Here is a 21,952-nt window from a genome sequence, read left to right on the forward strand (position 1 = left end):
GATTTCTGCATGGTAAGTGCATTTCTCCTTTTTGTTATTACATTAAAAAAAATCTGTACCTACTTTGATGTTACTTAATATATTGTGTATAAATCATTACCATTTCATCTTCTTGAAGAATTTTTAACCTCAGACCCATGGATAAGCTTGGAGGATATACATGAACTCCTTGAAATTCCTTGCAAAATGTTATATACATGCTTATGCCTAGGGATGATGAAACCCATGCAAGTTTCAAAAGGGATAAAGATACAAAAGTGACAGGAACAGTGTTAGCACATCAAAGTCTTCCTCCTTGAATTATATTGTAATACCATCCATTTGGGGAGAAGGAAATGGCAACCTACCCCAGTTGCCATGCTCTTGCCTGGAGAATTCCTTAGACAGAGGAGCCTGGCAGGCTACAGTCCATGGGGTTGCAAAGAACTGGATATGACTGAGCAACTGAGTGCACACACCATTATTTTTCCCTCTTCTTCCTCTGGCAAGTTGGTGCTCTCTGCACTGGAACCTCTCAATAAAGCTGATGATTTACTGACGTGTGGCCTCACTGCTACAATTAATGGGCTCATCACTTCAGGACCATAAAGCTGTGTGACCCATTCCCATTATGACTATGATGTAGACTGGCACTTTATAAAGACATTTTAAAAGCTTTATTGAAACAGAAATATGACATGCAGGTGTAGCAAGGGGAAATAGGAAGAGGAAGTTCATGAGAGGAGGGGAGATGAGAAAGGGAGAGAGACAGATACTGTGATCTAAGCTGATCTCAGTAGTGATAAAAGGAAGGGAGAAGCAGAGAATGCAGAAGGGGAAAGCAGGAGGGAAGAGAAAGGAAGGGAAGAGAAGGGCACAGAAATCTATCAAATACAAAAACTGAGAAGCAGCATAGGCCTTCCTCCTCCTCTTACAACCCATGCTGCTGCTGCTAAGTCACTTCAGTCATGTCCGACTCTGTGTGACCCCATAGACAGCAGCCCACCAGGCTCCCCCGTCCCTGGGATTCTCCAGGCAAGAACACTGGAGTGGGTTGCCATTTCCTTCTCCAGTGCAAGAAAATGAAAAGTGAAAGGGAAGTCGCTCAGTCATGTCCGACTCTTTGCAACCCCATGGACTGCAGCCTACCAGGCTCCTCCGTCCATGGGATTTTCCAGGCAAGAGTACTGGAGTGGGGTGCCATCGCCTTCTCCATACAACCCATGAGGATTCCCTTAAAACACTCGATTAGTCAACCTCCTCCTCTCATTGGCCTTCCCTTGGGTCTTATTTATCACTGACTTCATTGTGCAAAGTTCTGCTCTTAGGAAGAGGGTACAGGGCTCAGTTCAGCTCCCTCTCTGGATCCCACAGAATGTTCCTTGGAGGTTTCACTAGAAAGGCTTCAAGCATTACCACAGGCTCCTCCTTCCCCAACAAGTTCAAGATGAGCCCAGACTTCCAGTCGGTACTACCAGGTAGATCCATCACCAGACCACATCTCATTTATGTAAATGTGGAGAATGGTGACCCATGGGGCAGAAGAACTGGACAAAGGAAACCGCCTCTACCCTACCTCACCTCCCCCATCTTGGGCGAACAGTTCATTGGCTCATGGCTTGGCCCTCAGAACCTGGCAGGGTCTTGGCTCCCTTTACCCCACTGACTGGGCACCATTGCACCATTATTGTTATTTTTAGCCTGTCAAGCAAAAGACCCCAATAAGTAGATTCAGAAAAAACAATTCAAGGAAGAACTTCCCTTCCCTTCTGTTTCCAGTATTAGAGGAAACCTGAAGAATCCAGGTTTATAAACATACTCCTGCTAAGTATCCCCCTCCACTAATAAAGCGGAGTCTTTTTGAACTTTTAAGAAAAACCACTCCACATCAACCTGGGATTCAGATGATTTTTGGTGTGAAATTTCAGGTTGGCAATTACAGGTATTCCATTCATATTGGTTCATTTACCCCCAATAATGCCTCTGTGTTTTATAATGAAAACCTCAGCACAGGAACTCTCTCTCTAAGCCCATGCAGCTGGACAACAACTTAAATTCATGGTTCTGAGTCTGGTAACTGATTTTTCCTATTAGCTTTAAAGAAATATTTTCCCCGTTATTTCAAGTTTAGTACAGTTTAATATGGCTATTACAATATATCACCTCCACCTCCACTCCATCCCCAACCCATTTTTGACTGATTAGAAACACCATATTCCTTATTTAGTATTTGCAAATCCTTTGATTGTAGAGTCTATATAAGTAACTCATGCAGTGTCTAGAACTAAGACCCGCTCTTTGGGCAGAAGGTAATGCATCCTAACAATAACTAGTTAAGCAGAAGTTTATCCTCCTTCCTATATGGACCAGGGCCCATATTACCATCCTGCAGAGGGGAGGAATGACCAAAGACCATATGAGGGTCTCAGAATCTGATTTTCCCCACGATTATTCATTTGCTCACTCTGGCAAAGCCTGAGACAAACCATGAGGACAGCAGAGTTCATCTTAGCCACAGAGCTCTTATGTGTGACTTGTAGTGTTTGCCTCTGAGGCATGAATCTGGGTTCCTTCCCCTTGTTAACAGGAGCCACACTGCATTGGCCCAGGCAACTTCCTTTTTAAGTGAATGACTGCCTGTCTCATCAGTTAACATGGTTTTATAAGTTAACAAATCTGTAGTTAAATACACCTGACTCCACTGGTGGTAGAGGATACTACAGGTTTTTTAGACCAGGAGACTATAAACTAAAACCTGTGGACCAGGTCCAGTTTATAGCTTGTTTTTTTTTTTTTTTTAAATAAAGTTTTATTGGTACACCTGTTTATTTACAAACTGTGACTGCTTATATACCACAATGTGATGAGCAGTTATATCGGAAATTGTATCATATGGCCAATAAAGCCTGAAATATCTACTTTTTGGACCGTCACAGGGAAAAAAAAAAAAAAACTTGCTGATCAACCCTGATCTATATAACAGCTACTCCTTTCTTCCTTTTTGATGTACAGAACCAAACCATCTGGAATTTTGTCACTTACAATTGATTCCATTCTCACTGGTATATCCCCTTTATGAATATATCTGTGTACCACTTGCCATATCCCAACTTAAAGGAATGCTTACAGCAGAGGAATCTATTGGCACCCTCTAAGTTTGGTGTGATAACATAATAACCTGGTCATGCATACCTGTGAACCTCTTCACTGAGTGTTATCCAGCTCGTTTCTGAATGCCATTTGTGTCCACACAGACTAAGAGTCCATAGGATAGGTATGTCCTGTTTTCATCTTTTTGCAGAATGGTGAAGTGGGAGACATTGACTTTTCGGTCAGAAAGACCTGGATTGCATTTCAGGGTTAATAAGTTTTTGACTGTGTGACTTTTGGCTAGTTATAAACCTTACTAGGGCACAGTTTGTTCATTTCTAAAGAAAGTGCTTGGTGCATAACTGTGTCATGTTTGAAGAAGTATGAAGAAAGAAGGTAGCATCTTTTTACAAAGTTTTTGAGAGATAAAAAAGTTCGGAGGGAATGTCTGAGACTAGATACTCCCTCAGTAAATATGCTTTCTATTCTCAGCTAGTTATACACTACTCCTGATACTTTCAAATCCTCAATAATCATGACTGGCCTTGAATCCCTAAGACTGAGAACATGCCTGCTACCCTGGTCTCCTATTGACTGCTTTGCTTACCATTTGATCCTATTGTTCTGCACGGTATTTCTTTTAGACAACTCTAGCACCCAAGATGTCAAGCTGGGCCAGACCTCTGCTGATTACTTGCAGTTCATGTGCTCTAGTCCTGTCTAGGATCTGAACTTCATTTGAAATTTCTTATTAATTTGGCTCTGATGGGTAAAGAAGCTGCCTGTAATGCAGGAGACACAGGAGGCACAGTTTCAATCCCTGGGTTGGGAAGATCTCCTGGAGTGGGAAATGGTAACCCACTCCAGTCTTCTTGCCTGAAAAATCTCATGGACAGAGGAGCCTGGCAGGCTATAGTCCACAGGGTCAAAAAGAGTCAGACATGACTGAGCGACTAAGCACACACACATTAATGGCTCTTCAGGAGTTATCTGAAGCTTCCTTTAGGGACTAATCATCTAAATCCAGATCTTTATTGGGATTAATATCCCATTTATCAAATGACTAGTTCCTGACTTGGGTAACGTTCCAGTGCCCAATGCTGGCCTGACCCAGACTGGTCCAAGCCCTGCTGCTGAGTCTCAGCCATACCATTCTCTTCCACTTGTTAGGGTTTCCCTCAGTCTACCTCATAAAGTTCTCATTATCTTATGTATGTGATTAATGAAATATGAATATATGATTTTGTATGATCAACACTTATAGGTTATAAAGAGTAAAGGCACATCCTAATATTAAGGGGAAAGCTAAAGTTAGGTAAGTCACTCAGTCATGTCCAACTCTTTGCGACCCCGTGGACTGTAGCCTGCCAGGATCCTCCATCCATGGGATTCTCCAGGCCAGAATACTGGAGTGGGAAAAGTCTCAGCTAAAAGGTTAAGTCATTTGTAATATCTATGGGTACCTGTTTTGGATAATGGAAGAGAATTTAAAGAGATTAAAATCTCTCCTTGGAGATGGAAGTGTCTGTGTGTCAGAGGATGGGGGACGTTGTCTTTTGGTTTGGAGCCTAAGAGTGGCAAGAATCCAGCAGACAGCTTATCAATTGCAGGTATAAAGACAGGAAATATGGAGTTCACAAATGGTGCTGGTTCCAGCTCATTGGGGCTGGAGTAGATATTTTAAGATAGGGGGTGGGGAAAGACAGTCCTTAGGATCATATTGGCTGCTATACCTTCACCTAGAACAATGGCTGACATTCAGTTCAGTTCAGTTCAGTCACTCAGTTGTGTCCAACTCTTTGCCACCCCATGAATTGCAACACGCCAGGCATCCGTGTCCATCACCAGCTCCCCGAGGTAACCCAAACTCATGTCCATCAAGTCAGTAATGCCATCCAGCCATCTCATCCTCTGTCGTCCCCTTCTCCTCCTCCCTCCCAGCATCAGGGTCTTTTCCAATGAGTCAACACTTCGCATGAGGTGGCCAAAGTATTGGAGTTTCAGCTTCAGCATCAGTCCTTCCAATGAACACCCAGGACTGATCTCCTTTGGGATGGACTGGTTGGATCTCCTTGCAGTCCAAGGGACTCTCAAGAGTCTTCTCCAACACCACAGTTCAAAAGCATCAATTCTTCAGTGCTCAGCTTTCTACACAGTCCAATTCTCACATCCATACATGACCACTGGAAAAACCATAGCCTTGACTAGATGGACCTTTGATGGCAAAGTAATATCGCTGCTTTTTAATATACTATCTAGGTTGGTCATAACTTTCCTTCCAAGGAGTAAGCGTCTTTTAATTTCATGGCTGCAATCACCATCTGCAGTGATTTTGGAGCCCCCCAAAATAAAGTCTGACACTGTTTCTACTGTTTCCCCATCTGTTTCCCATGAAGTGATGGGACCAGATACCATGATCTTCATTTTCTGAATGTTGAGCTTTAAGCCAACTTTTTCACTCTCCTCCTTCACTGTCATCAAGAGTCTTTTTAGTTCTTCTTCACTTTCTGCCATAAGGGTGGTGTCATCTGCATATCTGAGGTTATTGATATCTCTCCTGGCAATCTTCATTCCAGCTTGTGCTTCTTCCAGCCCAGCATTTCTCATGATGTACTCTGCATAGAAGTTAAATAAGCAGGGTGACAATATACAGTCTTGACGTACTCCTTTTCCTATTTGGAACCAGTCTGTTGTTCCATGTCCAGTTCTAACTATTGCTTCCTGACCTGCATATAGGTTTCTCAAGAGGCAGGTCAGGTGGTCTGGTATTCCCATCTCTTTCAGAAGTTTCCACAGTTTCTTGTGATCCACACAGTCAAAGGCTTTGCCATAGTCAATAAAGCAGAAATAGATGTTTTTCTGGAACTCTTTTGCTTTTTCCATGATCCACTGGATGTTGGCAATTTGATCTCTGGTTCCTCTGCCTTTTCTAAAACCAGCTTGAACATCTGGAAGTTCACAGTTCACGTATTGCTGAAGCCTGGCTTGGAGAATTTTGAGCATTACTTTACTAGCATGTGAGATGAGTGCAATTGTGTGGGAGTTTGAGCATTCTTTGGCATTGTCTTTCTTTGGGATTGGAATGAAAACTGACCTCTTCCAGTCCTGTGGCCACTGCTGTTTTCCAAATTTGCTTACATATTGAGTGCAGCACTTTTACAGCATCATCTTTCAGGATTTGAAATAGCTCAACTGGAATTCCATCACTTCCACTAGCTTTGTTCATAGTGATGCTTTCTAAGGCCCACTTGACTTCACATTCCAAGATGTCTGGCTCTAGGTGAGTGATCATACCATTGTGATTATCTGGGTCATGAAGATTTTTTTTTGTACAGTTCTTCTGTGTATTCTTGCCCCCTCTTCTTAATATCTTCTGCTTATGTTAGGTCCATACCATTTCTCTTCTTTATCGAGCCCATCTTTGCATGAAATGTTCCCTTGGTATCTTTAATTTTCTTGAAGAGATCTCTAGTCTTTCCCATTCTGTTGTTTTCCTCTATTTCTTTGCATTGATTGGTGAGGAAGGCTTTCTTATGTCTCCTTGCTATTCTTTGGAGTTCTGCATTCAGATGCTTATATCTTTCCTTTTCTCCTTTGCTTTTCGCTTCTCTTCTTTTCACAGCTATTTGTAAGCCCTCCTCAGACAGGCATTTTGCTTTTTTAAATTTCTTTTCCACGGGGATGGTCTTGATCCCTGTCTACTATACAATGTCACGAACCTCCGTCCATAGTTCATCAGGCACTCTGTCTATCAGACCTAGTCCTTTAAATATATTTCTTACTTCCACTGTATAATCATAAGGGATTTGATTTAGGTCATACCTGAATGGTCTTCAATTTAAGTCTGAATTTGGCAATAAGGAGTTCATGATGAGCCACTGTCAGCTCCTGGTCTTGTTTTTGCTGACTGTATAGAGCTTCTCCATCTTTGGCTGCAAAGAATACAATCAATCTGATTTTGGTGTTGACCATCTGGTGATGTCCATGTGTAGAGTCTTCTCTAGGTGCTCAGTAAATATTTGTTGAACAAATAAGTGAATGATAGCATAAGAGCCTCTAGTTTTTAAGCTGTCTTCTGCCACTCAAGGAACCATTTGATATTCAAGGGTCTCAACTTGTTCAGGTATAAATATGAATAAGTTTTAATTTTTGAATAGCTACTCTCAATGGGTACAGAGCTTCACTCTGGTTATTAGAATTTAATCTGTTTCTTTTTAGAGCTTTAATCTCAAATTTATTCTAAGTTCTGTTCTTATCCTCTTGCTCACTTCCTCTACAGCCCTGGCTAGATGACCTGGGGTAAAATTTGACCTCTCATCCAATTCACAAGTCAGCTTTCAACCTCATACTCTTACAGCCCTATGATGGAGTAGGATAAAGGGAAAATACTGTCTGTGATAACTTGGTTGTTGTCATTTCTGGGTCTAACATTGAATGGCATGGGACCTAGATGTGTAGCTGATTTCTGAATCCTAATTCTTTCGTGGAGTACATGTGTTAGCTTTGGGGCAGATCCTGCTGTGGCCTTTTGCTCCACAGTCCCTGTATGAGAGATTCATCCTAGGCTTGACCCCTGCCTTACCTTACCTCAAGCCTCTACCCTGCTAGTAGCTTGAGAAGGGGGATGGCAGGAGAAAAGATTCTTACAAGGTGGCTCAACCCCAGCCATCTTCTTTGGTGTCTATGTGATCGATGGTGAATTGGCCTCCACATCAAGTTGTGGGAATGCAGGACTCCTCTTGGCTGTCCTAGCACAGTTTTGCCATCTTGCTCTTGCTAGGTTTTCCACCCTGCTGCAGCACCAGGCAAACCCTGTTCTATAGCAGAGCTACTTTCGAGAAGGAGACCAACTCTAGTCCCCAACGCAACAGGGAAATCAACAGTGATTCCATTTAAATGTATTAGTCAATAAGATCTAACAACCCCAAGGTTCACCATGGAACTAGTAATGCCATCATTTTCCTTTATACTTGAAATTATATTTATTATAAAAAATAAAATGAAAGACAAAGAATAGCAAAAATTACCTATAAACTCAGTATGTAGGAGAAACTTTGATATATGTACTTCCAGGTTTTTTAAATAATATATCTACATTAAATTTAAAAAGTAGGAGAATGGTGGAACTATATTGCTATATTGCTTTGTGCCCTGCTTTGGTCATACAGTAATAAAAGTACATCTACTACTCTACACTGTTACTTATGCTGGCAACATGACATTTCATTCTACAGATACACAGAAAATCTTATTGTAGGACATTTGGGTTCCATCCAATTTTCCACTCTTATAAATACTGCTTTAGTAAGTATGTCTATACTTGTAATTTTGGTACCATTTCCAATTATTCTTCAGGATAATTCCTGGAAGTATAAAGGCTAGGTCAAAGGATGTTTACAATTTAAAGTCTGGATCAAAGGGTTTACATCTTTGTAAGGTTATTACCAAGACAGTCTTCAGAAAGCTTGTCAAAATTATGTACAACAGTGCCTGTTACCTACATCCTCATCCAAGAGTAGGTATTTTTTTCTTTCTCTGTTTTTATCAGTGATTATCTAAGAATATCAAGGAAAGGATAAGCTTATTTTACTTCACCTTATAAAGTAGGTGTAAGTCCAGCCTCTGCAAAAGGGTAGTGAATGAACTTGGGCAATTTCTCTTAGTGGAAAACAAGTATAAAACTGGATAAAATTATTCAATATAGTTATTTTAGGAGTGGAAATAGCCACAAATTGGCAACAGTTGGATAAGTGTTTATTCATGAAAAACAGCTACTATATTTGATTAAAAAATGAATTAACAGCCTTCTTACTTGTAAGTGTTCCCATCCTGTTAAAGCTTAGATGGCAAAACTGCACAGCTTTACCAGTTGAAGATGATAGACTTGAGTAAGTTTAGGGGACAGAGCAGCTAGGAATTTAAGGTAGAAGGGATTTTAGAAGTGAGAGAGCTATAGAAGTGTTGTGGTAATAAATTCTCCATGTACCGCTGGATAAGTGCTAACCTATATTTGCCTGACCAAAATTGAAAGTCTGGGGACACATAAGAATATGCTGCGCCTTTATGTCTTCAAGCCGCTCACAGCCTAATATCAACAATGGAAACTGGCTTGACTGTCTGAATATAACCCATGCCCAATTATTGGCTGGATAGCCACTAGATTACATAAGTGCAAGGAAGATGCTTAGGAAGTCATACTAAAAACAAGAAGAAGGAAAAAAGGAAGCTGAGCTGAGATACAAGAAGCTGCTTATTATGAACGTGACAGATTTCTTTCAGATATATTTCAGCACAGGAAATTTAATCACCTACAAAGCAAAACAAAACTACCAGTTTCCTCCTAATACAAAATGAAAGTCAGAATTGATACAGCATATTACCTACAATGTCCACATTTCAACCAAAAATAACTAGATAGTCAAATAAAACATAAACTCATTGAATAATGTGCTCAATAGAAAATGACATCACCTGGCCCATATGTTAGCAAAACCTTTAAAGTAACTATTATAAATATGTTCAAAAACTTAAAGAAAATATGTCCAAATAATTAAAGAAAACATATACTAAGTAAACACAGAGAATGTGTTTACTTTTGGTTAAAACCAAAAGATAGAAACTAGAGAAATAATCTAATAGAAATCATAAACCTGAACCTAAATCAACTTGACAGATTTGAGAAGAAATAAGAATCACTAAGGGCTTTCCTGGTGGCTTAGCCAGTAAAGAATCTGCCTGCAATGCAGGAAACCCGGGTTAGATCCCTGGGTTGGGAAGATCCCCTGGAGGAAGGCATGGCAACCCACTGCAGTATACTTGCCCAGAGAATCCCCATGGACAGAGAAGCCTGTTGGGCTACAGTCCATGGGTTTGCAAAGATTTGGACACAACTGAGCAACTAAGCACAACACAGCCAGCACAAGAATCATTAACTTGAAGATAGAGCAATGAAAAGTTTTCAACTTGAAGCACACAGTGAAAAAATTTTAAAGAAAATGAACATAGAACTGAGGTATTCCAACATGCATGCCATTGGAATCTCAAAAAGAGAAGAGATATAAAAAGAGGAAGAAAAATATTTAAAGAAACAATATCTAAAACCTACGGAATTTGTTGTATTAACTACTGTGAACTAAATCAACTAAATTAACCAATATTAACTGGTTAAGTTAATTAATATTAACTAAGATGCTCAAGGCTGTATATTGTCATCTTGATTATTTAACTTATATGCAGAGTACATCATGAGAAATGCTGGGGTGGATGAAACGCAAGGTGGAATCGAGATTGCCAGGAGAAATATCAACAAACTCAGATCTGCAGATGACACCACCCTTATGGCAGAAAGTAAAGAGGAACTAAAGAGCCTCTTGAAAGTGAAAGAGGAGAGTGAAAAAGTTGGCTTAAAATTCAACATTCAAAAAACTAAGATCATGGCATCTGGTCCCATCACTTTATGGCAAACAGATGGGGAAACAATGGAAATAGTGACAGACTTATTTTCTTGGGCCCCAAAATCACTGTGGATGGTGACTGCAGCCATGAAATTAAAAGACGCTTGCTCCTTGGAAGAAAAGCTATGACAAATCTAGACAGTATATTATAAAGCAGAGATGTTACTTTTTTAGAAAAGGTCCATCTAGTCAAAGCTATGGTTTTTCCAGTAGTCATGTATGGATGTAAGAGTCAGACTATAAAGAAAGCTGAGCACCAAAGAATTGATACTTTTGAATTGTGGTGTTGGACTAGACTCTTGAGGGTCCCTTGGACTGCAAGGAGATCAAACGAGTCAATCTTAAAGGAAATCAGTCCTGAATATTCATTGGAAGGACTGATGCTGAAGCTGAAACACCAATACTTTGGCTACCTGAAGTGAAGAACTGACTCTTTGGAAAAGACCCTGATGCTGGGAAAGATTGAAAGCGGGAGGAGAAGGGGACAACAGAGGATGGTTGAATGGGATCACTGACTTGATGGACATGAGTTTGAGCCAGCCCGGGGAGTTGGTGATGGATAGGGAAGCCTGGCGTGCTGTAGTCCATGGGGTTGCAAAGAATTAGACGCAACTGAGCAACTGAACTGACTGATTGAAGATGCTCAAAGACACCAAGGAGGACCAGCTGAAGAAAGACACACTGAGTTCATCATCTCAGCTAAAATGCTGAGACCAAAAATTGCAAAAAAAGTTCTTGAAAGCATCAAGGGAAGAATAATGTATCATATACAAGGAACAATGACATGATTAGGTGAAATACAGATGCAAGAGAATTTGTTACTAGTAGACCTATGATGTAAGAAATGCTGAAGGGATTTCTCTAGAAAAAGGAAGTGACAACAGATTATAACTTAGATTCACAGGTAAAAATGAAGAACCACAAAAATGGGCTGTGTATGTGTGTATATATGTATATGCATAGTGTGGGTGTGTTATTTGCTTCTTTTAATTACTTTAAAAGATATTGCTGTTTAAGCTAATAGTGGTTAACACTGTACTTTTGGGTTTACATCTTATACATGTATAAAATAAAAAGACACAAAGTGAGAGAAAGAGCTATACTGATATACAGTTCCTATATTTTAACATAAGTCAGTTAATTTCAAGCAGATTATAAGTTAAGGATGTAAATTGTCATCTCTCTAAGCAATTGTTAGGACAAATAGATGAAAAGTAAATAGAACTACAGAAGACTGAAAAATTTATAACTCATCTGACCTAACTGACATCTATAGAAAGCTCCAATAAAAAATAGATACATTTTGTAAGTACATATAGAAAATTCTATTCATTTTATGACCGGCATAGACCACATATTAGATCGTAAAATAAGCCTGAAAATATTTTTAAAATCTGGAATTACGTTCTCCAACAACAACAGAATTTAATTAGAAATTAATGACAGAAATAAATCTGGAAAATTTCCACATATTCCCACAATTCAAAATAACCCACAGGTCAAAGAAGAAATAAGAAACTATATTAAATTGACAGAAAACAAAATACCTAATCAAAATCTGTGGGATTCAGCTAAAGCAGTACCTATGGAGAAATTTATTGCTTGAAATCTTTATATTAGAAAGTCTCAAGGAATCCAAAGAAACCTACTAGAATTACAAAATGAATTTAGCAAGGTCATCATATTTCTATTTGGTAACAAAGATTAATCTGATATTAACATTTAAAAATGCATTGATAATATGATCAAACAAAACACTTAGGAATAAATTTAACAAATGATATATAAGACCCAAACACTAAAATCTGCTAATTTTTGATGAGATAAATTAAAACAAGACTTAAATAAATAAAAGTATATACTAAGTTCATAGATGGGAAGATAGTATTGTTTGGATGGCAATCTTTGCCAAACTCTTCTATACATATAATGCACTCTTAATATGAATCCAATAGGCTTCTTATGCATGTATAAAATGGAAAAGTTGACTATAAAATTAATATGGAGATTCAGAAGACTAGAACAGCCAAAATAATTTTTAAAATAAGAAGAACAGAGCCAGGGGACCTACACTTTCTGATTTAAAGGTTTATACAAAGTTACTATAATCAAGTCAGTGTGATTTTAGAATAAGAGACTATCCATAGATCAATGGAACAAAAATTAAGGTTAAAAAAATAGACACACTTGATTTGATATATGAAATGTTTCTTGAGAAAGGTGCCAAGTAATTTAATATTGATAGGAGAGTATTTTTAATTAATGCTGCTGGCATAACTGTATTTTTATATGGGGAAAAAAGTAAACTTCAATCTTCACCTCATACCACAAACATTAACTTGAAACGGATAAGAGGCCCAAACCCAACTGCTAAAATCATAAAACTTTCAAAAGACACAAAAAATCTCAGAGACTGAGTTAGGCAAAGATTTCTTAGGACACAAAAGTAAACGAATCATAAAAGAAAAAAAATACTTATATATTGGACATCAAACATAAAATTTTGCTCATCAAAACTATCATTAATAAAATGAAAAGGTAAACCACATATTGGGAGATAACAACTGCTAAATATATATATATATATGACAAAAAATTATTTTCTAAAATATATAGAGAAATTTTACAGCTCAATAATAAAACATAAATACCCCATAAGAAAGGGGTTGGAAGATAGTTTTGAAAAAACAACTCACCAAAGAAAATATACAAATGGCCAGGAAGCACAATGAGATATCAGTACATACCTACCAGAAAAACTCAAAGAAAATGACGTTTAGTGAGCACATGATCAATTCAGAACTTTCACACTCTGTTGATGGAAATGAAAAATAGTGCATGCACCTTGGAAAACACTTTAGCAGTTCAACATAAAGTTAAACACGAACTTATCATAAACCTAGCAATCTCACTCCTAGCTATTTATCCAAAAGAAATGAAAACATGCCTACATAAAGACCTGTACACAAATATGTAAAACGCTTTTATCAATCATAGTCCCAAACTGGAAACAGCTTCAAACAGCCATAACTCATAGACGGATTAACAAATACTGGTACATCCATGCAATGGAATAATACTCAGGAATTAAAAAATAAAAAGAATGGATTATTGATACATGAAAGAACATAAATAGCCCTCAAAAATATGCAATGTCAAAGAAGTCAGACTTAGAAATAATGAAACAACAGAAATTACACAGCATCTGATTTGATTTAAAATTCTACAAAAGGCAAATCTATAGTGACAGAAAGATCAGTAGTCGCCTGAGGCTAGGGGTGGGAGACAACTGCCAATGAAATAAGAGAATGTTTATGGTGATGGATTCATTGTGAAACTTGATTGTGGTTGGTGGTAGCTGGATGACTACATGTATTTATCCAAACTCACAGAGCTGTACACTTAAATTGAATTAATTTTATTATTTGCAAATTATACATGAATAAAACTGCTAGATCAATGGGTGTGAAGCTATGCAGAAGCACTGTGAATAACAGTTTTTATAAATCGCTATAAAGTAATGTGCATAATAATGGGAATGAGCAAACAAGCTCTCTCTTATCCTCATTTCATCACTTTTAGCTTCAGTATTAGAGTCAATGACTAAGAGGACTTTTGAAATTAGTTTTTACTCTTTCTCTAAATATTCCCAACTGAATAGCGTTGGTTCCTTCATCTAAAATACCAAATACAAATTCTGCCCAGATGGACAAAAGATGTATTGTCTTCAAACCACTTGGTTGGCTCTCTTATACTTAACTTTTACTTCAGATATCCAAGTTTAAAAGCAACCAGATGACGTTTTATGGAATTTTGTAAAGGGGGGGGGGGGGCGGCGGGGAGAAGACAACAATGAAGAAGAAATAATGAAAACAACTTTTGCTCATGGGAGGAAATTTTCTGTGCCAACTTTTAGTTCAGAATGATCTTTCATTGGCTACATTTCAAATTCCTCAAAGTACAGGCTTATAATGGAAGTGCTGACACAATCTCAAATGTAGCGCTGCGAACAGGATGATATAATAAATGGTGGGTAAATCCACTTACTATCTTTTATAATAGTCTCCTTCTTTTGCAACAATTCAACTCACTTTAGTTTCTTTAGAATTATATGAGAAAAGTGACTCAAGATCATGTCTTTTCCATACTTTATTTCATTGCACTTATATATAAAAATTAACCTTGGTGCTGAAAATTCTCTCTACATGGACATAATAAAATCTTTTATATTTTGCATCAAACAAACTTTCTTTTCATTTTACCCACTCCTGTTGTCTTACTAAATAACTCAAACATCACAAAATTCTTTTTAAACTACTACTGCCGTCTATGAAGATTTCATCGATTTCCATCTGAAAAAAATTTAAATAGATTAATAACTGTTATTTATTTGGGGGAAAGAAATATTAGCTGAGTTTGCACATGTGTGCTTTTGTACTGTATATTTCTGCTATATGAAGAATTACACAACTAAATAATGTTGCATTATTACCATATGTTAATCTGAGAAAAGTATAGATGGAAAGAGCACTAGATATCATGTACATTTTTTAAAATGTCTCAAATAAACCATGTCTAGAGAGAGTGTTAATGATTCAGGTTTTTCCTAACATATTTGAAATTATTGGACTAAACTGCATGGAAGAGAATTCACAGTTCTTACTTTGGCGATGCATGTGTGAGATTCTTAAACCTTTCATTTAAAGTTTCTTTTCCATGGTTTCTGGGATTCATCCTTCAAATTATTTAAGCCTAAATGTTAAATAGGTCTTTCAAATTATGATCTGCATGTGTGCACCAAGGGGCATGACTTACATTGTTGTGACCAGCATACATGAGAATTTCCTGAATTTAGTGCATATAAAAATCTCTAAGGGTCTTTCTGCACAGTTGACAATGATTAAGATCTGGTACGATAAATGCAGACATCTGATACTCAACCGTGGAGGACTGATCACTCACAATTGAGCAACAGGACATTGTTGTAATGTGGAGCCTTCACATTACATTTTGCCCATTGAGATATAGGTCCCATCCAAGGAAGGGGATGGGGTTTACCACATGGCTGGCACTGTGGGTGGAATGAATCTGGTTTCAACTTTCAGGTGGGATCAACACATAAAACATGCCATCCTAATGGTACACAATTGACATTTTCACTGGTAGAATAAGAATGACGCCAAGAACTAAATTAGCTGAAAATACACTCTCAAATGTGGAAGATGACTGTAGCTAAGGGGCCTGTGTGGCCAAAATTACCAGAGATGTCTGCACTGCACTTGATTAATTTTCTACTTCTCTGCTCATAAATAAATGTCTTAATTTTTGTGGGAAAGGTTCAGTGACTACTATATCATTTCTGAGATATAACACTAAAAATATTCTACTATGAAGGTCAATGTTATAGTGAGGTACATATCCTGAACCCTCACCCCGCCCCCGAAAGTATCTTCCTAAAGGCAAAAACAAGTGTCTACTTTCAGTATCCTGTTTTTAAAACTACATTCTCCTGTCCTTCCTTTACTTTTAATTTAGGCAAATGATACCTCTACTCATTAAAAAATAATGTAACAATGTGACTGCTCTCACTAGGAGAGCATATGAGACAGAACAAAGATTGGTACAGTTTAATTGCCGTGAGTTCAAAGAAAGGAGTGATACTTGTAGTGGTAAAAGAAAGCTTAATGGAGGAGATGGGAACTGAGTGGGAAATGGGTAGGAAAGAGGCAAATAGATTAAAGAGAGATAAAGGTCTAGGATGGCCTCAGTGATATCTAGGAAAACCATTTTGGGGAAGGGGTGAATGGGAGTGCTCAGCATTCAGAGAATGTGTGTGCCTTTTCCATGTTTAAGTCCTATAATATTAATACAACTCTTAAAGGATACCTTCATTGCACAAATCCTAAACGTAAGCATTAACAGAGAATGTGAATAAATCAGCCATTTTACAATGACCTTTGTTGGGGACATTTTTATTTATCTCCTATATTTGTTAAACTGAGGCTAGATACTGGAACAGATAAACCATCAAAATTTCATTAACTTAACACAATAAACATTTCTGTCTTGCTTACAATACAGACTAATGTAAATGTTTCAAGTTGGGTGGCCTTCGTCCCACCAACCACCTGATTGTTCTGAAACTCAGGCTCCTTCCATCTTGTGGTCCCACTCCCTTCTATGGTCTTAGACTGTGACAGAGGATGAGGTAGTTGGATGATATCGTTGACTCAATGGACATGAGTTTGAGCAAACTCCAGGAGTTAGTGAAGGACAGGGAAGACTGGTGTCCTGCAGTCCATGAAGTTGCAAAACATCGAACAAGACTTAGCCACTGAACAACAACAAAAAAGAATGACCTGTCACTTCCACTCATACGTCCCTTGGCTATAACCAGTCACAGTGTCCTAATTAGATGTAAGGAGGCTGGAAAATAGAGTCCCTAGCTGGACAGGTACTTCCCATGACAACTCAACATTGTGTAAAGGAAACACTTCTCCTGCAGCACCTCTAAAAACATATATATGTGTCATTATGTCTAAATGATCTTGCATTTTTGGATAAAAGGTCCAACAAAGCAATAGATCAGTTGGATTATGGTAGAAATATTTATAAGACTTACATAGGAATTAATCTGCTGCTGCTGCTGCTAAGTCGCTTCAGTCGTGTCCAACTCTGTGCGACCGCATAGATGGCAGCCCACCAGGCTCCCCCGTCCCTGGGATTCTCCAGGCAAGAACACTGGAGTGGGTTGCCATCTCCTTCTCCAATGCATCAAAGTGAAAAGTGAAAGTGAAGTCGCTCAGTCGTGTCCGACTCCCAGCGACCCCGTGGACTGCAGCTCACCAGGCTCCTCCATCCATGGGATTTTCCAGGCAAGAGTACTAGAGTGGGGTGCCATTGTCTTCTAATTAATACTCGTATTTCTCAGCTGGCATTCATTCCACTCAATTATCATTCTGAAAAGAAATTATCAGAAATTCAGCTTCCAACAGAGGCTTTCTGGCTCTCGGGAAGGACAAAGATAATTCAGTCTTTGTAGATTTTGGTATTCCAGTTGAAGTGTCTCATTAAAAGTTTCTCTGGCCTTTTATGGAAAGCAGTCTCCTATAGACAACGCTTGATTACAAATCTCCCAAAAGTTGCTTTTCCAAAATCCTGGTCCCTAAAATGTCACTGAACAGAGCTAGATGCTCATCCATGAGAAAACAGGATAAATCTAAATAAGCAGTAGGGATACACACACACACACACACACACACACACACACACACGATGAAGAGGAAATAATCTCTCCATGGAGTTTCCCACAATGGTTTGTGGTAACACTTAAATTTGTTTACAGTTCTGGGGAAAGTTTAGGGTATGGCTTTGAACAGCACCCAAACAAAACTACAAGAGGCTTGTCCATACTTTTTTCCAAGGAAATGACTCTTTATGGTTCATCATGTTTTCAAGTAGGTCAATTATAAAATGAAAAGAGACATTTTTGCAAAAACCAATTAGTGGCCAAGATGATTATGCTCTAATTGTCCCTATATTTTAATGAAAATCTACTGCCATATTTATCAATAATGAGACCACATTGATCTATTCTTAGAAAACAATTACATATTCTCCTTTTGGTGTTTTTACTGGCATTCAACTGTCAGGTATTTTCATTTGATGTTTTATGTACTTTTGTAGATCTCCGAGCTTTGGGTTTATTCAAAAGACCTATAGAAAGAAAGTGAAAGTCACTCAATCATATCCAACTCTTTGTGACCCCACGGACTGTAGTAGCCTGCCAGGCTCCTCTGTCCATGGAATTCTCCTGGCCAGAATACTGGAGTGGGTTCCCTTCCAAACCCAGGGATTGAACCCAGGTCTCCCACAGTGCAGGTGGATTTTTTAATCGTCTGAGCCATCAGGGAACCCAAGAATACTGGAGTGGGTAGTCTATCCTTTCTCCAGGGGATCTTCCTGGCCCAGGAATCAAACCAGGGTTCTCCTGTATTGCAGGCAGGTTCTTTACCAACTGAGCTACCAGGGAAGCCTTACCTATAGAAGGTCTCAAGAAGTCCATGTGGAAGGGTCCTGCAGTGTTCTTCCTTCATTTGTAGATGCTTATCAAGCACGTATGACATAGAGACATTATGCCAAAGATTTTAAATGGTACAAAAGTAAATTGGACCCTCCCCTCAAGGAATTTAGAACATAGCTGGAAAGAGAAGATATTTATACAAGCAACTATAAAGCAAGAGTGTACACACTTTATTGGGCATGATATCATACCACATTCCTTCATTCCATAGACTATTTTCCAGTATGAATCCAAAATGGATTATTACTTATTGTTTTATAAATATTTACCAAAAACATTTTAACACATATATGATTTTCCTCTTCTATAGCTATGTAACAGTATAGACTGACTAGGATATGTATAGCACTTTATATAGAATCTCAGAACTCTAAGAAATACCATTTGTTTTTTAGACAACAATCTTCTTTCTCTAGGATCCTTTGAAGTTTTAAATGCTACTGAAAGTTGGGCTTATTGAGGCGTATATGTTTATTTCTGAAGGAGTTGGGTATTCAATTTTATATGCCATAGGAGAAAAAGAACATAAAAACCCAATGAGGTATGACTCAATACTCTTATTTCCCAGTGTCATGAATAGACAAAAGATCTTACTAGCAAAGGAATCACCATGTGCTGTACGGAAAGAACCTATTTCAGGTTTCCTTCTTTTAAAAGTACATAATGAAAATGAGCCAGTCTGTCAGCTGTAAAGGTATTTGATGATTTGAAGAGGATTCCACTGCCCTTTTCTCTTCCGCTTTCTCTCTGGCCAACCCACACTCCTGGAAGAAAGGAAAAACATATTCCCTAAGGCTAGAGAAATGAATGGAAGCATTGTCAGCTCAGAGAGGATAGGAATGCTTGACACGTTTATCATCATTTTCTTGTTAATGTCCACTCCTCTCTCTTTCCCTACATATTTTTAAATGACTAAGATCTGACCAAATGACATAAAAGCAATTCTGAAATCTTATCATGTGTATTTTTGTGGAGCTGCTGTGATCTGCAATTTAAAATGGATTAATTAAATCAAATTAGAAAGAAACTAGCAAGTAGGGAAAATAAGCCACTGGTCCTGGGACTAATACCCAGAGGAGGTTATTTTGTTTATTTATAATGTTACAGTCAATACAGGAACCAGTGACTTCAACCCCAGACTCTAGAATATAGATGAAAGGAAAAAAAGAGAGATCAGAATAAACACAGTGACCAAAAGCATCTAGGAAAAAGCATTCCAAATTTGAAGCTAAGATTCAGCTTCCCAAGCTTTTGGTAAAAGACACATAATTTAATGCGGCAATTTAAACCAACAAAAGGTTCTCATCTTCCTGGCTTTTATAAAATTTAATAAAGAAGCATTTATTTCTTATTCAAATGAATTTTCAGTGCAATGCTTGCATGTCAAAAATCTGACTATCTATTTTATAAAATACAACTTAGAAATTGCTAGATCAAAATGTTTAAAAATAAAAGTGATTCTAGAGTTTACTTTGAGAAAAGTGAGTGAGATTATGAGAAACTAGAACTCAAGGTAAGAAGACTTCTAAGGAAACTTTCATTCAAAAAGAAACTTTTGGACTCTGTGGGAGAGGGAGAGGGTGGGATGATTTGGGAGAATGGCACTGAAACATGTATAATGTCATATAAGAAATGAATTGCCAGTCCAGGTTCAATGCAGGATACAGGATGCTTGGGGCTGGTGCACTGGGATGACCCAGAGGGATGGTATGGGGAGGGAGGTGGGAGGGGGGTTCAGGATGGGGAACACGTGTACACCCGTGGCGGATTCATGTTGATGTATGGCAAAACCAATACAATATTGTAAAGTAAAAAAGAATAATAATAATAAATAAATGATAAAAAATAAAAATAAAAATATAGCTTTGTTTTAACAACAACATAAAAAGAAATGTACGGGTCAAAGATCAGTGTCCTACTTTTCTAAGATTAAAAAATTTTAAGGGATAGATTGCCCCTGAATAAGTTGAGAAAAGTTCAAGTGTTTATGATTCATAAGCTAATTTTCTATTACTTTTCTAAAGTTAAAAAATAATAAAGGTGGTTTTGGAATCGAGTTCTCTATATCTAGAACATTTACAGATTTAACAATCTGTAAATGTTCTAGATATAGAACAATTACAATATAGAACAATATAGAACAATCACAATCTATTACAGAGTAGATTGAATTCTGTCTGTTCTTTCTTGACTTTTCACAGAGGGCTCACCCCTTACCTAAGAACTCCTGTGGACTGAATGCAGTGGCAGGTCCTTTCTGCAAGCCACGTGCTGAAGTCCGGGTAATGCACACATTTTACATTTCCGCCCATTTGTCCTCTCTTCTGGTGGCAAGAAAAACGTGTTTCTGATCAATTTCGGAGTAAGAACTAATCTGAATGCAATTTGGCCATTTGCAAGACTCAGGTCTCATGTTTACCAGCTCTCTCACCTGAAAGACCTATAAAAGATAAAAGCTCAAAATGTTACCTTTTAAATACCATCTGGAACTGAACTTGGCTGATACTCATACGATGAGGTAAGAAATCACTGCATGACTGACTATATTGCCTCCAAAAATAGTCCCCAAACGACACCGCACCTAACTTGGCCTTGGGAACCCAGACATGATTCAAAATAGCTCCAGTGCCCCTGGGAGAGCACTAGTATAGCCTGATGTCTGCACGGCCCCGCACTGCAGGCCGTTAAAGGCCATTGCAACTCTCCAGGCAAAGCGCAACGAAATCTGATCAAAATAAGCAGTGGCAAGATACTGCAGCCTGCAATCCACCCTGTGCCTGAGTAAGCTCTGCCTTGCTGTGTACAGTGTCTCCAGGCAGGAATGGAAGAGAGTAGAGGCAATCCAATTCCAATGGCGAGGACCCAGGAGGATTCATCTCAAGGACCCTGGGCCTGAAGTGTCATTGCAGTTTGGCAAGCCCAAGCCTCATTAACTATATTTCACTTGTCCAGAGAAAAGGACAAGATAAAACATAAGATTAAAACATGAATTACTGTTGTGAGGCTCAAAATGGAAAAATTTCAGTCAGAGGTTAGTCACATTTACTCAAGGGTGGTCAACATGGTTAATCACCATGGTCCCTAAAGTGAAACCACAAGTTAGTGAAGAAGATGGATGCAATTCATCTTTCTGGAGGGTGACCCCTTAGAGACACCTGGATTCCTCTGTTCTGGCTTTACATATATAAGCTCAGTAAACAAACACAACTTCTTATTCTAGTTTCAGCTTTCCCAGACATAGGGAGAGTATGTCTCACTGTCACTTGATAGTTTATATAACAGTAGAAACTCATGAAGCCTCATCTTTGATTATGAATGGATACCCCTATTTACCTCTGACTACTTA

General features: G+C 38.3%; 1 protein-coding gene across 2 annotated transcripts in view; it reads right to left on the reverse strand.

The window, feature by feature from the left end:
• Window positions 1-21,952, reverse strand: part of ADAMTSL1 (ADAMTS like 1) — a 1,134,169-nt gene that overhangs the window by 675,742 nt on the left and 436,475 nt on the right. The window lies entirely within an intron of this gene.

Source organism: Bos taurus, chromosome 8 (assembly GCF_002263795.3).
Source record: "Bos taurus isolate L1 Dominette 01449 registration number 42190680 breed Hereford chromosome 8, ARS-UCD2.0, whole genome shotgun sequence".
In the NCBI taxonomy this organism is placed as follows: Eukaryota; Metazoa; Chordata; class Mammalia; order Artiodactyla; family Bovidae; genus Bos; species Bos taurus.